General features: G+C 42.0%; 1 protein-coding gene and 1 non-coding gene across 5 annotated transcripts in view; both read right to left on the reverse strand.

The window, feature by feature from the left end:
* SNX25 (sorting nexin 25) overlaps positions 1-13,480 on the reverse strand; it is a 151,442-nt gene that overhangs the window by 116,017 nt on the left and 21,945 nt on the right. The gene's annotated exons all lie outside the window — the stretch shown is intronic.
* On the reverse strand, positions 5,465-5,597 carry LOC142455825 (small nucleolar RNA SNORA5). The gene has a single exon (XR_012785946.1). It is a non-coding gene; the product is annotated as a small nucleolar RNA SNORA5 (small nucleolar RNA).

The raw sequence follows: 13,480 nt of genomic DNA on the forward strand, positions 1-13,480 counted from the left end.
CCAGGACAGCCTCCAGAACCAATGTATTCAGAAGGAGAGAACGGAAAGAACCACACATATACCTCGACAGGAAGACAGGGCTGAGACACTTGGAGCTCTCGTGACAAAAGTTTGTGAGGATGAGAAATAAGTCATGCCCAACATAAAAGCTGAGCCATCATGCTAAACAGAGCTAGAAAGGCAGCCGAGGCTCATGAGCTTCAAAGTCAGAGGCCAGGGCTCTGCCACTTAGTAATGGCGGGTCCTTCATGTCTCTAGCTTCCTTTTTCTTAAGTGAATTCATAATAACTCAGATTTTCAGATAAGGAATATGTACACTAGTGTGCACTGCCACACGATTGCCAAGAGGTGTAAACCACCTAAATGTCCATGACAGATGAATGGGTATATAAAAGGTGTCATATTGTACATATACTAGATTATTACTCAGCTATAGAGAAAGTGACTCCTGATATGTGCAGCACATGGGTGAACCTTAAAAATATGTTGCGTGAAATAAATCACAGAAGGGTAAGTATTATATGATCTCATTTATATGAACTAGGCAAATTCACAGAGATCAAAGTTGATTAGTAGCTTTGGGGTGGAAGGGCGGGAAAAGAAGAAATTGTTAGGCTGGCTGAGTTTCTGTACAGCATGATAAACACAATAAATGGCAGTGAATTATACACAGATCATGGTCAATTGGCAAATGGTTTGTTATATATATTTTACCTCCATCAAAGTAAAAATGAATAATGACAGAGGAAAAAGACAGCAGGAGCCAGGTAAGCAATAAAAAATGGGCGTGGTTGACAGCACCCTGAATTGCAAGCTGTTCTAGTTTCTCCAACAAAGAAAAGGAAAATCAAGAACTTTCCATAACTCCAACTATTAAGTGATACATTCAACCAATTCAACTTGTTTCTAACTCCCCTGGGCCTGTGTTGCTTGTATGAAATGTTAAGCCATGTGCAGCCCCTGGACACCAACCCTGCAAACCATGGCTCATCTAACACGCAGAGCGGAGCACAGGGAACAGATTGCTGTGAGCCCTCCCGTCGGCTCTGACTCCTCGTGACTCTTCACACAACTGGAAACACTACCTGGCTTTGCGCCATCTGCACAAGTGTTGTTATATCTGAGGCCCTGTGCCAGCCACCAGGTGAATCCCTCTCCTTCGTGGTCTTCCTCCTTTCCTCAGACCTGCTTTACCAAACAAGGATGCTCTTATCCAGGGCCTGGTAGCTTCCAGTAGCATGGCCAAAGTAAATAAGATGAAGTCTCTCCATTCTCATTTCTATGAAGCATTCTGGCTGTTCCTCTTCCAAGACAGATTGGTTTGTTCTTCTGGCAGTCCGTGGAACTTTCAATAATCTTCTCCAACACCAAAGTTCAATTGCACAGATTCTTCTTCAGCCTTGCTTATTCATCGTCCAGTTTTCATATAAAAATGAGGTGACTGAAAACACCATGGCTTGGGTCAGGCCCTCCTTAGTCTTCAAATTGGCATCCTTGCTCTTCAACGCTTTACATCAGTCTTCTGTTGAAACAGACAACTTTCCTCTAGTTCTCCAATGCTTCCTCTCCCCCACTATCATGATCCAAACTCTACCTTACAAATCTGGCTCAACCAGAGTATATACACGGGTACAGATAAGAGCTGGAAACACAGGGGATCCAGCTGTGAACCCCTCAGGACCAAAGATGAGACTATTGATACCATGAGGGTAAGGGGAAGGTAGTAGTGGGGGGGGGGTAGGGGGTTGGGATGGGTGAGGAACCGATCACAGGGATCTACATATAACCCCCTCCCTAGGAGATGGAAAAGAGAAAAGTGAATAAAGGGAGACGTCAGTCAGTGTAAGACATGAAAAAATAATAATTTATAAATTATCATGGGTTCATGAGGGAGGGAGGGTGGGGAAGGAAAGGAGGAAAATGAGGAGCTGATACCAAGGGCTCAAGTAGAAAGAAAATGTTTTGAGAATGATGATGGCGACAAATATACAAATGTATTTGACACAATGGATGTATGTATGTATTGTGATAAGAGCTGTATGAGCCCCCAATAAATTGATTTTTTAAAAGTCTGTCTTCTGCAGATTTCTTCAATGTGATATGCCATTTGATTTTACTGTTGTTCTCAAGAGCACTGACTGTGATACAAGCAAATGAAATCCTTGACAACGTCAATATTTTCTCTATTTATCATGATGTTGTCTATTAGTTCAGATGTGAGAACTTTGGGTTTTCTGTAAATTGAGTTATAATCCACACTGAAAGTTTCAGTTCTTGATCTTCATCAGCAAGTGCTTCAAGTCCTCTTCACATTCAACAAGCAAGGTTCGGTTATCTGCGTATTTCAGGCTGTTAATAAACTTTCCTCCGATCCCAATGCTGAGTTATTCTTCATAAAATCCAGCTTCTCTGGTTATTTTTTCAGCATATAAATAAGTAAGGTGAAAAGATACAATCCTGACACACACCTTTCCTGATTTTAAATCACACAGTATTTCTTTGGTCTGTTTGAATGGCTGTCTCTTGGTCCACGTACTAGGTTCCACAAGAACATAATGAACTGTTCTAGGTTTATCATTCTGCTCAATATTATCTATAGTTTGTTAGGGTTAATACAGTTGAATGCCCTTGTATAATTAATAAATACAAGCAAACATCTTTATGGTATTCTCTGCTTTCAGTCGAGATCCGCCTGATATCAGTATTGATATAACTAGTGCCATGCCATCCTCTGAATCTAGTTTGAATTTTATATTTTAATCATTCTATTGGGGGCACATACATCTCTTACATATATCCACTTTGTCAAGTACATTTGTACATTCATGGCCATCATCATTTTCAAAACATTTTCTTTCTACTTGAACCCTTGGTATCAGCTCCTCATTTTTCACCTCCCTCACGAACCCTTGGTAATTTATAAATTATTATTATTTCTTCTCCAGTGTGAATTTCTGGCAGGTCCTCGTCCATACACTGCTACAACTGCTGGTCAATGGTCTTGAGCAAAAGTTTATCTTCGTGTGATGTTATTTAACGCCGCTGCTTACGTGCATTAGTGATGTTGCTAGGTGCCCTCCAGTCCATCCCGACTCACAGCAGTGACCCCAGCACGGCAGAAAGAAGCACTGCCCGGGCCTGGTGCGCCTCCGCATGCTTATAATGATGGAGTGCATTGTAGTAGCAACTATGCCAACCAATCTGGCCATGGCTCTTCCTCTTTCCCACCACCTTTATACTTTACCAAACAGGATGTCTTTTTCTAGGGACTGATCTCTCCTTAAAACATGGCCAAAGTATGTGAGACAAAAATCCCACAATCCTGGCTTCTAAGGACCATCCTGGCTGTACTCCTTTCAAGACAGACTTGTTTGTTCATTTGGTAACCCATGGTACTTTCGATATTCTTTGCCAGTATCATAATGCAAACGCATCAATTCTTCTTCGGTCTTCCTTATTCAATATCTAACTTTCACTGAAAATGCCAAGACTTGAATCAACAGACACTCCTATCATAGTGAACCTTACCGGAAATTCAAGGCAAGCAGTGAGTGGAGGGGCTGTCGTGGTAGTGGGAATCACAGGGAGAACATGTCTGTCTCAGAGAAGGGGATTGCACTTCTGTTGGTGGGGAAATCAGGTGAGGCAACCTACCATTGGGGCGAGGATGACAAACTCTTCACAACACCTATATAGAACTCAAGAAGAGACTACACCCAATATTATGTGCCTAACTGGACACATTTACCCTACTTTCTATGTAGCCTTTGGTGATCCAGGCCATGTGCTATGGACCACTGAGATTTCTGACTCTGCTCTTTTGAGGCACACAACTCCTTTATGGGCCACACCAGAAGTAACCTATTTGGAAACCCCACTAAGTGAACAGAGCTGTACCTTAAACTCACCTGTACCAGACTTAAAGAACTGACACACTCCCTTGGACTTAACGCCCTAGTGTGAGAAGAAACAAATGGCCACTATCCCAATGTTATAAAATTGGTGGTCACTTGACTTTGTCTCCGCTCTCTTACTTTGACAGTAACCAATGAATGGTGGCCCAGGACTATGATATATTTACAACTTTTGTGTTTTCTTTGCTTTCTACATAACACCTGTTAGTCTGGCAGTTATGGCTCTGCCTTTGTGAATGGATGCTATTGCAAGCATTGCCTCATCACCAATCCTTGAAGTCTACGTAAATAGTGGACAGTTACTTAAGCTTTCAATCTGTACAGGTCAACAATTCATGAAAAATTGGCCTATATAGGTATAATTTTCTTTTCTTAATAGTGTTTTAAATTCTATACCGTTGGCTAAATTAATCATACTCCATGTTTCCTCTTCTAAAGTGTTAATGCTTCTAAAATGAACAAGAGACATATATAAACCATAGACATGAACAGACTTGGGTGCTTGAACTCAATCATAGCCCTAAGCAAATAACCATTAGTTCTTATGACATGGCCCCACTCAGTAGTCATCCTCATAACGAGATCACTAAATGTATGGGTGCTGTAGCAAAGTTTAGTAAAGAATTGAATGGTGCCCAGCTATCAGAAAGAATAGCATCTGGGTAAGAGGTTGTGTAAAACAAGTGGCCATCTAACCGAAGTAGCTAAGAACCTACTAACTGAAGTACCAACGAAAACTAAATGGAAGAAGCACACCAGCCTGAGTGATCCAAAGATTATAAATAATAAAAACCAAAATCGGAGAAGGGAAAGTTATCCGAGCTTAAATTCTGAAACCTGTTTGCCAAAGGCTACAGATGGAAGTGGAAGCACAAAAGCCATTTGCAGGGTCCTCACATGGATTAAGCCTCTGCTAAATAAATTCCTGTTGACCACAGTCCAGGGCTACGAATGGCCTCCTTATCAAACAGAGAGCATGATAAAGTTAATTATGGCAAAGGTAGTTAGGCAAAAATGTAGCACCTTAATACATTTGATCTCCCTTGTGACCCATTTTAAAGTTGTTTCTGTTTTTAGTATTTTGTTTTCTTTTTAATTGGGGTTTTTCTTTATTTTTGTGGTCACTTTTTGTTTCTCGTTTTTGACTTTCCATATATAAAATTCAGGATAGGTAAATCTAAAGAGATAGTAGCTAGATTAATAATTACTGAAGCATGGTAGGGGAGGTTGGGAAAAATAGGGACTAAAAGTGAGTGTGAGAAAGAAGAAAATGTTCTGAGGATGATTGTGGTGATGACTGCACAGCTCTTAATAGGACTGAACTATTAAATTGTACGACGTGCGAATTATATGACAATATATCATTATTTATTTATTAAAAGATCATTTTGGTGGGGGGGGCTCTTACAGCTCTTATAAGAATCCAACCATCAATTGTATCAAGCATATTTGTACATATGTTGCCATCATTATTTTCTAGACATTTACTTTCTATTATGCCTTTGGTATCAGTTTTTTTCCCTTCCTACAATAAATTATTTTTATTTTTTTAATGTCTGTAACAAAATTTATCCCTGAGGCTCAGCAAAGGAACAGGGCCCATGAGTTTCAGTGTCACTGTGGCAGCCTCTTGGGCCAGTGCCAGCCATGGGTGGGGCAGGCACTGAACTTGACACAGCTGCAACAGCAGGCACTGAACTTGACACAGCTGCAACAATAAATTATTTTGAAAGAAAATCTCACAGCTTTGATTGGGCACATCTTAGTCCTTAAAGTAATATCCTTGCTTTCAACAAGGTCTGTGCACCAGATTTAGCTGATGAAGTACATCATTTGATCTCTCTCTCTCTCTTTTCTTTTTTTTCATTCAGTCTCTTGACTACTGCTTCCATGAACACTGATTGTGGATCTTCTCAGGGTGAAATCCTTGACAACTTCAATATTTTATCTGCTTATCACAATGCTACCTATTGGTTCAATTGTCAGGATTTTAGTTTTCCTTACATTGAATTGTAATCCATAGTGAAGTCTACACTCTTCCCGCTTCATCAGTAAGTGTTCAGTGTCCTGTTCACTTTCAGCAAGCAAGGTTGCGTCATCTGCATATCACAGGTTGTTAATAAGCTTTCCTCCAATCCTGATGCAGCATTCTTCTTCATATAGCGCAGCTTCTCTGATTATTTGCTGAAGGTCATTGACAATTGTGGGGGAAAGGCCAGCCCCCACACTAATCGGTTAAGTCACAGAGGGATAGGAAAGTCAAATAAAGAAGCCATACATACACATTTCATGGTAGCATGCTCACCCTCCAACTACTATCCTTGTAAGCAGGTGGGCCTTACTTATTGTGGGATAAGCAGTAGTGTCTGCTTGCTCTGAACGGCTAATAACTCTTAGGGAGAATAACCCCTGACCTACTTCTGTTAACCTCCCAGTGTATAGTCATTTACCACATGTAGCAAGAGTTTGGCATATATTTAGGGAAGACAACTTGGGAGAAATCTTAAAATGATGCTGCTCTTGAAATAACTTTGCCTTTGAGGTTTCTATCTTATAAAGGAAAAGCACATTTCTTAGAGATGTTCTCTGATGCATGTACCTGTATATTTTTATTACTGTTAATGTATTTAAGTATCCAAACCAAATCTGGTTTGATGAGAAACTAATTTCCTAGATTATGCTGTATTATACTTAATTGTGAACTAAAGATCTTGTTTTCCTAATCTAGAAAAGAAGATGTCAAACTCATACACTGGAAAGTTATCATTTCTTGAGATGACACTGATATGAACTAATTGTACTTGCATCTATTGTCTCTCAATCAAGTATAACTTTTCTCATAAATATAAGAGAAATTCTTTGAAATTCAAACCTACTTTCTCATATTGCTGTTTTTCTACATTTCAAGCATGGTGCAATTTCTCCAAAAAGTTACTACTTCCAATTACATAAATAACAAGCACACAATCTACAATATCTTATAGATGTCAAAATTAAACTAATCCACATGCCATCATTTAAGGACACCTACTACTGGTATTTTGTTGTATTTCCTACCAGCAGGGGATTCCTACACTTACTGACTAGCTATGTCACCTTGGGCACCTTACTGAATGTTTCTGTACCTCAATTTCATTTGTAAAATAGTTAACAGCAATCCCCACCTCTTAGGATTGTCATGAGCATTGCGTTAATACACATGAAACACAGAATTGTCTGGCACATGCAGTTTTACTTTTCTATACTCACACTTCTTTACATTTAGGATTATGATGTCCATAAAGTTCTTGATCTTACTATTAACACTCAAAGTTACATCATAAGCTTCTTTCAGATAATCAAAGGCTCTGAATATACTGATTAAAAGGCTTGTACCATAATGGACCTAGTCTGAGGTTGTTTTGTCAGTTGCCAGTGAGGAAGTCCCTAACTCATGGCAAACTCGTGTACAATCATTGTGACCCTTAGGATTGTCATTAGCTGCCTCGTCCGTCTTAGTCTGGAAACACTACTGAAGACTGCTCAGCATCTGAAAGCTCCTCCTGAAGACAGCTGCTGCTCGTGAGGTACACTGGTCAGGAATCAAGGCCAGGTCTCTGCATGGGCAGCAAGAATTCTAGCTCTGAACCACTACTGTCCCTTTAATTATTCTTGTTATATATTTCATTTGTTGCTTTTCTGTTTTTCTATTTTAAATGAAAAATAGTTTCATTTTTATGCCTACTGGTGTAAATATAGTGCTACCAAAACAGTTCTAGAAAGTACTAAAAATATCTATGAAATGTAGAGTGGGTATAGGAACTGAGGTTTCACTCAAAAGATCATATACCTCAGAATCTCCTTCTGCTTTAAGTAGGTCTTATCAATTAAGAAACTGCAGAAATAACAGGGAAGAAGAGAGGCCTGAAAGAATGTCAACTTTAAAGCACAAGTTGTGACAATGAACTGGAAACATTCCCCTCCAGCCTCTTCAACTAAGCCTACACCCTGACCCAGGATTGCCAAGCTTGTGCAGAATTAAACAGGAAACTAAGTAATGGACACTGAGCACACGGGCAGGTCATGGACTCCTCAGGCCGAGGGATACTAAGACAGTAAAGTCAACGCTGCCACTAGAAATATGAATCCCTGTAATTGTGCCTGGAATGAACTTGGCAAGAGATAAATAACAGGTCAGATCACGAGTAGCTTCCGCAGTCCATTAGACTATCTACCAAAGCATGTGTAAAATTCAAACTAAAGGTCAACATTGTCTGCATGAATGAGGATTCTGTTTTTAGTTCAATAGTGAAAGATCATTGTCAGTTAAGATAGATCCTAAAGGAGGGAGAATGGGTGTGGGGAGAAACTGAGAAGATGATATGTGGGGAACAGAGCACTAACCCACCCAGGGGGAGAGCATTGGTTGTGTCTCCACAGAATTGGAACATGCATACAGACCCCACCATGGTGCACCAAACCAGGAACGCAACATAACACGTGGAGGAATGCATGAAAAGACTGGACTACATGCCGGCCCCAACCAGAACCAGCCTGACCCCCACCCTGGAAGTGTGTGCCGCAGAGAAGGACACTAGACCTTCTGGTGGGGGAAAGGAACCAACCTACCATACATAACCAGTTGGAAGCAAACCAAGAAGGAAAAAGAGAAAGGGGCAGTTGGCCTAGAATCCGTAGAAGCTCACCAAGCCCAGAGGATGAGGTCCCTGCATGGAGCTGCTCAGGCACAGAGAGGACTGTGGGACTACCAACAGCTCAAGACATGCTGTCCCCTAACTGGAGCACACGGAGACAGGGGACAATAATGGGGACACATGGCAGGGAGACAGTGTGGGAATGGAGCATAATAGATCAGCAATAGGAGTAAAGCCGAGCCACAGAGCCCCTCAGGAGCCCCAAGAATGGACTTCTGGAAAGGAGGGGTAGCGGTAGCCTCCGGATCTCCCTCAGGATCAGCAGGGACGGTCTCATGGGGACCAGCAAACAGACCCGGACCTACGTAGGGCTGTTTTTTTCTTTTTCTTCTCACATATTTTTCTGTTTCCCTTTCTACATTCAACCATATGTTTTCTTATTGTTTTGACTAGGACATGGATGTCTGCCTAATTATATGGGTTGGACCATGGGCAGGAAGTCCAGGGAGAAGGCAATGGAGTCAATGGCCCAGGAAGGTTGAGCGGGAAGGAGGTGGGGAGAAGGGTGTGGTAAGCAGACAGCATCACAGACGGGAACAACTAGGAAAGCGGAACCAGCATCTGCGAAAGAGTAGAGATCCTGTGAGTATTAGAGCAACACCAAGCTGGTGGAGAGGAAGCACTAGAGGTTGAAGAAGGGGAAAGTGATGGCATGCAGAAGGCAAAAGGAAACAGAGGCAAGCTCTAGGAAGCAAAGGCACAGATAGGGAGATTAACAGAGGTATCCACTTATGCAAATACTTTAATCCATAACAATTGTGGTACTGGCCTATGTACATATATTTATAAGGCAATACACTGACGCTGCAGATGGGCCTTGGGCCTTAGCTCATACCTTTCCTCAATACAAGAACATTTTGTTCTAACAAATTGGCATTCTGTGATGCTCACCCCCCCTTCCCCCTACATGATCACTGAAGACAAAATAGATATATAAGCAGATGTGGTGAAGACAGAGGACGGTGCCCAGCTATTAAAAGACATAGTGTCTGGGGTCTTAAAGGCTTGAAGTTAAACAAGCGGCCAACCAGCAGTGAAGCAACAAGGCCATCACAGGACCTGATGAGATTTCATTCTGTTACACTCCCATACTAGTCAAGAGGCAGAGCCTGCTCAACAGCAAGTGGCAACAAAATTCAGACTGGAGTTTATCAGTGGTTACCAAGGGTGAAGAGGAAATCAGAGACAATGCTTAAGGGGCTCTGAATGTCTATTAAGGATGATGGAAAAGTTGGAAACTGATAGTGGTGATGGCTGTATAACATGATTAAAGTAATTAAGGTTACTTTATTGTACATGTAAAAAATGTATAAATGGATATTTTATTTTTTTATTCTTATTTGTTTTTCTTAAAGGATGTTTTATATTTTTAAGGTAAGAAAATCAATTCAGTTATTCAGACAGACGGTATCTTCAATACAGTGCTGAAATCTAACATTATTTGTGTTCCTGAAAAGATCTATAATGTATATATGCATTGAATATGACCAATCCAAAAAAAACAGACTAGTTTTGGAAATTTAACATGGCTAAAACATACTCTAAAAATGCTTCAATTTCATAACAAAGGAGCCCTGGTGGCGTAGTGGTTATGCACTGAGCTGTGATCCGAATGGTTCACAACTGCCAAAACAGGCTCACAAAGGCTCAACACAGCAGTTCAAACTACCAACTGCTCCACAGGAGAGAGAGGGTGGGGAGGGGGGCTTTCTACTCTGGTAAAGCATGGCAGTCTCAGAAAGCCACAGGGGCAGTTCTACTCTCTCCTGTATGAGTCATCATTGACTCAATGACAGTGAGCTTGGTTTCTCTCATTTTATGACATCTAAATTCTGTTATAGTTAATCAGTAAAACTGCTCCTGGCTATAGTTATAAGTAAATGCCCTGAAATGCTAACCTTGGGCGAAATAGTTAAGAGACAGCAAGTCCACTGCAACGGGTCCCAGTCCTTCTAATCTCATAATGCCTAACACAGTAGCCCCTCCCGGGAAACATCTTCTGAGAGGATTTCTGGAGACAACCCCTCAGTCCAAAGAGAAATAAGATGCGCAGGAGGGCAGGTCATTGGCCTCTTCAACACCTCGATCCATCTGGTCACCTCTTCATGTGACACGACAAGGAGGAGCCCTTCAATCTCTTAGGCCCTTACCCTTTATCTAAGCCCTCAGCACCCCCCTGGACTCACTTCACTCTTCGGCTTGGAAACACCAGCTCAAAGGGGCCATGTGCCTCATCTAGCCAAAGTATTTTAACTCCTACCAAACAACCTTTTCCTGCTTGAGTCTGGTAAGGTGAAGGAAGATACTCATAGGATTTGCCCGTGAGTAACTGTGAAAAACGAGCCAAATGAGAAGCAGGAGCAGGGATCTCATTACCAGCAAAAGCCAGGAGTGGAATATATCTTCTGGACCCACGATTCCTATGCAGTGAACTGCCTGGATCCGGAAGGCAGCTTGAACATCAGAGAAGCAGCAGAACCAGGAGCCAGAGTAGGGAACAGACGGATGGGCTTCCCAACCATAGAGCAAGTTAAGAGGGGCATACTCCATCTGGTCTCTGCCTGAACATTACTCCACACCAGTCATTATCTACCTCCTGGATTTCCAGTCCCTGCCTCTTTACTTTACAGTGCCTCTCTTTAAACTAAAATTGTGCTTAAAACTCTTCAAACAATAATTCCCCAAACGTTCACCTCACTCTACTCTTTCATTGCTGCTTCTCTTCTCTCCTTCTTCCACAAGCTTCTAGGCAGTGGTTCTCAACTTCCTAATGCCACAACCCTTTAAAACAGTTCCTCATGTTGTGGTGACCCCCCCCCCCAACCATAAAATAACTTTCGATGCTACTTAACTATAATTTTGCTACTGTTATGAATCAGGCGACCCTTGTGAAAGAGTCGTTCAACCCCAAAAAGGGTTGCGACCCACAGGTTGAGAATCGCTGTTCTAGAGAGTACGGGAAGTGGTACCGCTGTTGCTGGTGTGTGCCAGCCAGTCAATTCCAATTGACAGCAACCGTGTATGGCAGGTTAGAGCTGACTCCTAGAATTTTCTAGACCATAAATCCATCTTTATAGGAACAGACTGTCAGGTTGTTTTTTCCTGTGGAGCTGGTCATGGATTCAAACTGCTGACTTTTGAGTTGCCAGCCAAGTACTTAACCATTGTGCCACCAGGGCTCCTTCTAGAAAGCACAGTCAACAGGTGGTTTCTGCTTCCTAACCTCCCACTCACTCTTGAATCTAAAGAATGCCATTTCGGAGTCCATGCCCCTGTCACCTTTCCAGACAACTCCAAAACAACCCCGGCACGTATCCGTAATGTCCAACCTAGGGAATCCAGTGGGCCTTTCTCGGTCCTCTTACTGGCTCTCTCAGACACTGATGGCCTTTCATTCCCTGCTTCTCTGAGACTCCTGCCCCTCCCTGCCCCCTGACACACACACCATTGCTTAGAATAGTAAGTTCTGTTGCTGGTTGCACAGTTTTGATCACTGAATCAGAGAAATGGTTGACTAAGAGGATAACAGCAATCTTGACCTTGGTGATGGTTCATACTATGCTCCACCTCCACGAGGTCAAAGGTCTCAGTGATTTGGCAGACGCCGTGTAATCACCTGTTTGATCTGAGGTGAAAAGCCACCTTCATGAAATTATCACTGAAGATTAGGGTGCCACAGCAAAATGTGGTGAAGAAGGCAGCTAGTGCCCAGCTATGGGTCACAACGGTGTCTGGGAGCTTAAAGGCTTGTATTCAAACAAGCAGCCTCTAAGGGAGTCATCAACTTGAGTGATCCAAAGACAACAATAACAAAGTTCACACATGACAAAGGGAAAAGGATCAGAGTCTAAACTGGAAACACCCAGTTTATAGAAAGCCATGGAGGGCAATGGAAGCCCAAAACCCATCTGCAGATACCTAGCCTGAGTAAGCTGCTGGCAGATTCCCATGAGATTTTTCGAGGTGCCGGTCTTTCTTGCTTGTTCCATGACAAAAATTTCTTCCCTGGCCTCTTACATATTGACGGTGGTCTTCTCCTTCTTACCCACTACTTGTGTTTTCATCTCTGTATTATTATTGTTTTACCCTTACCAGCTTATTCTGCTTCTATGTTTTTACTGTTTTTGTTGGGTTATCTAGTTTGCAAAGCACAGAAGGAGTAGAGGCACAGTGATAAGAACTGATTCAAATGTTTACAGGGGAGGTAGGAGGTGGGGTGGGAGATACGGAGGATGAGGGAGCAAGCAATGTAGTATGTGGGAGTAGGGAGGGAACACTCTCTAGAACTGAGGATTACACAACTCAATTTAAAAATGATTTAACCATGAGGGAAGTGCTTGAGTGCCTACAGGCTGAGGCTTACTGAGTGGGGTGCCTTTGGGCACTCAATCCGGGTATCCGGGTTTGCTGGCCTAAAGAGCTTGAACTGAATACCGTTGGGTGAAGTGGAGTGGTACGCCCTTTGGGCAATGTAACTGGTTCTGAAAGAACTATGTAACCAGTTAGGACTGAACAACTATATCCTGATCACGTCTCCTTGTATTTCAACCTGTTAACTTCCTTAATAAACTCTTTAATCATGAATACTGCCTGTAAGTTCTGTGTAGCCATTGCAATGGATTAAGGAATCTAGATCACAAAGGAAGAGGATATTGTTTGAAACTGAACACACACACAGGCACAGAAAGAGTGCTGTGAGTGTCATGATTACTGTCGTTCTGTGAGGTTCACAACCAAAATGACAGGTCAGGTTTCCTTGTTTGTTTTGATCATTTTTACTGTAAGTTCTTACAGCTCTTATAACAATCCATACATCAACTGTATCAAGCACACATGTACATATGTTGCCATCATTTCCAAAACATTTTCTTT

The sequence above is a fragment of the Tenrec ecaudatus genome, chromosome 8 (genome assembly GCF_050624435.1).
Source record: "Tenrec ecaudatus isolate mTenEca1 chromosome 8, mTenEca1.hap1, whole genome shotgun sequence".
In the NCBI taxonomy this organism is placed as follows: Eukaryota; Metazoa; Chordata; class Mammalia; order Afrosoricida; family Tenrecidae; genus Tenrec; species Tenrec ecaudatus.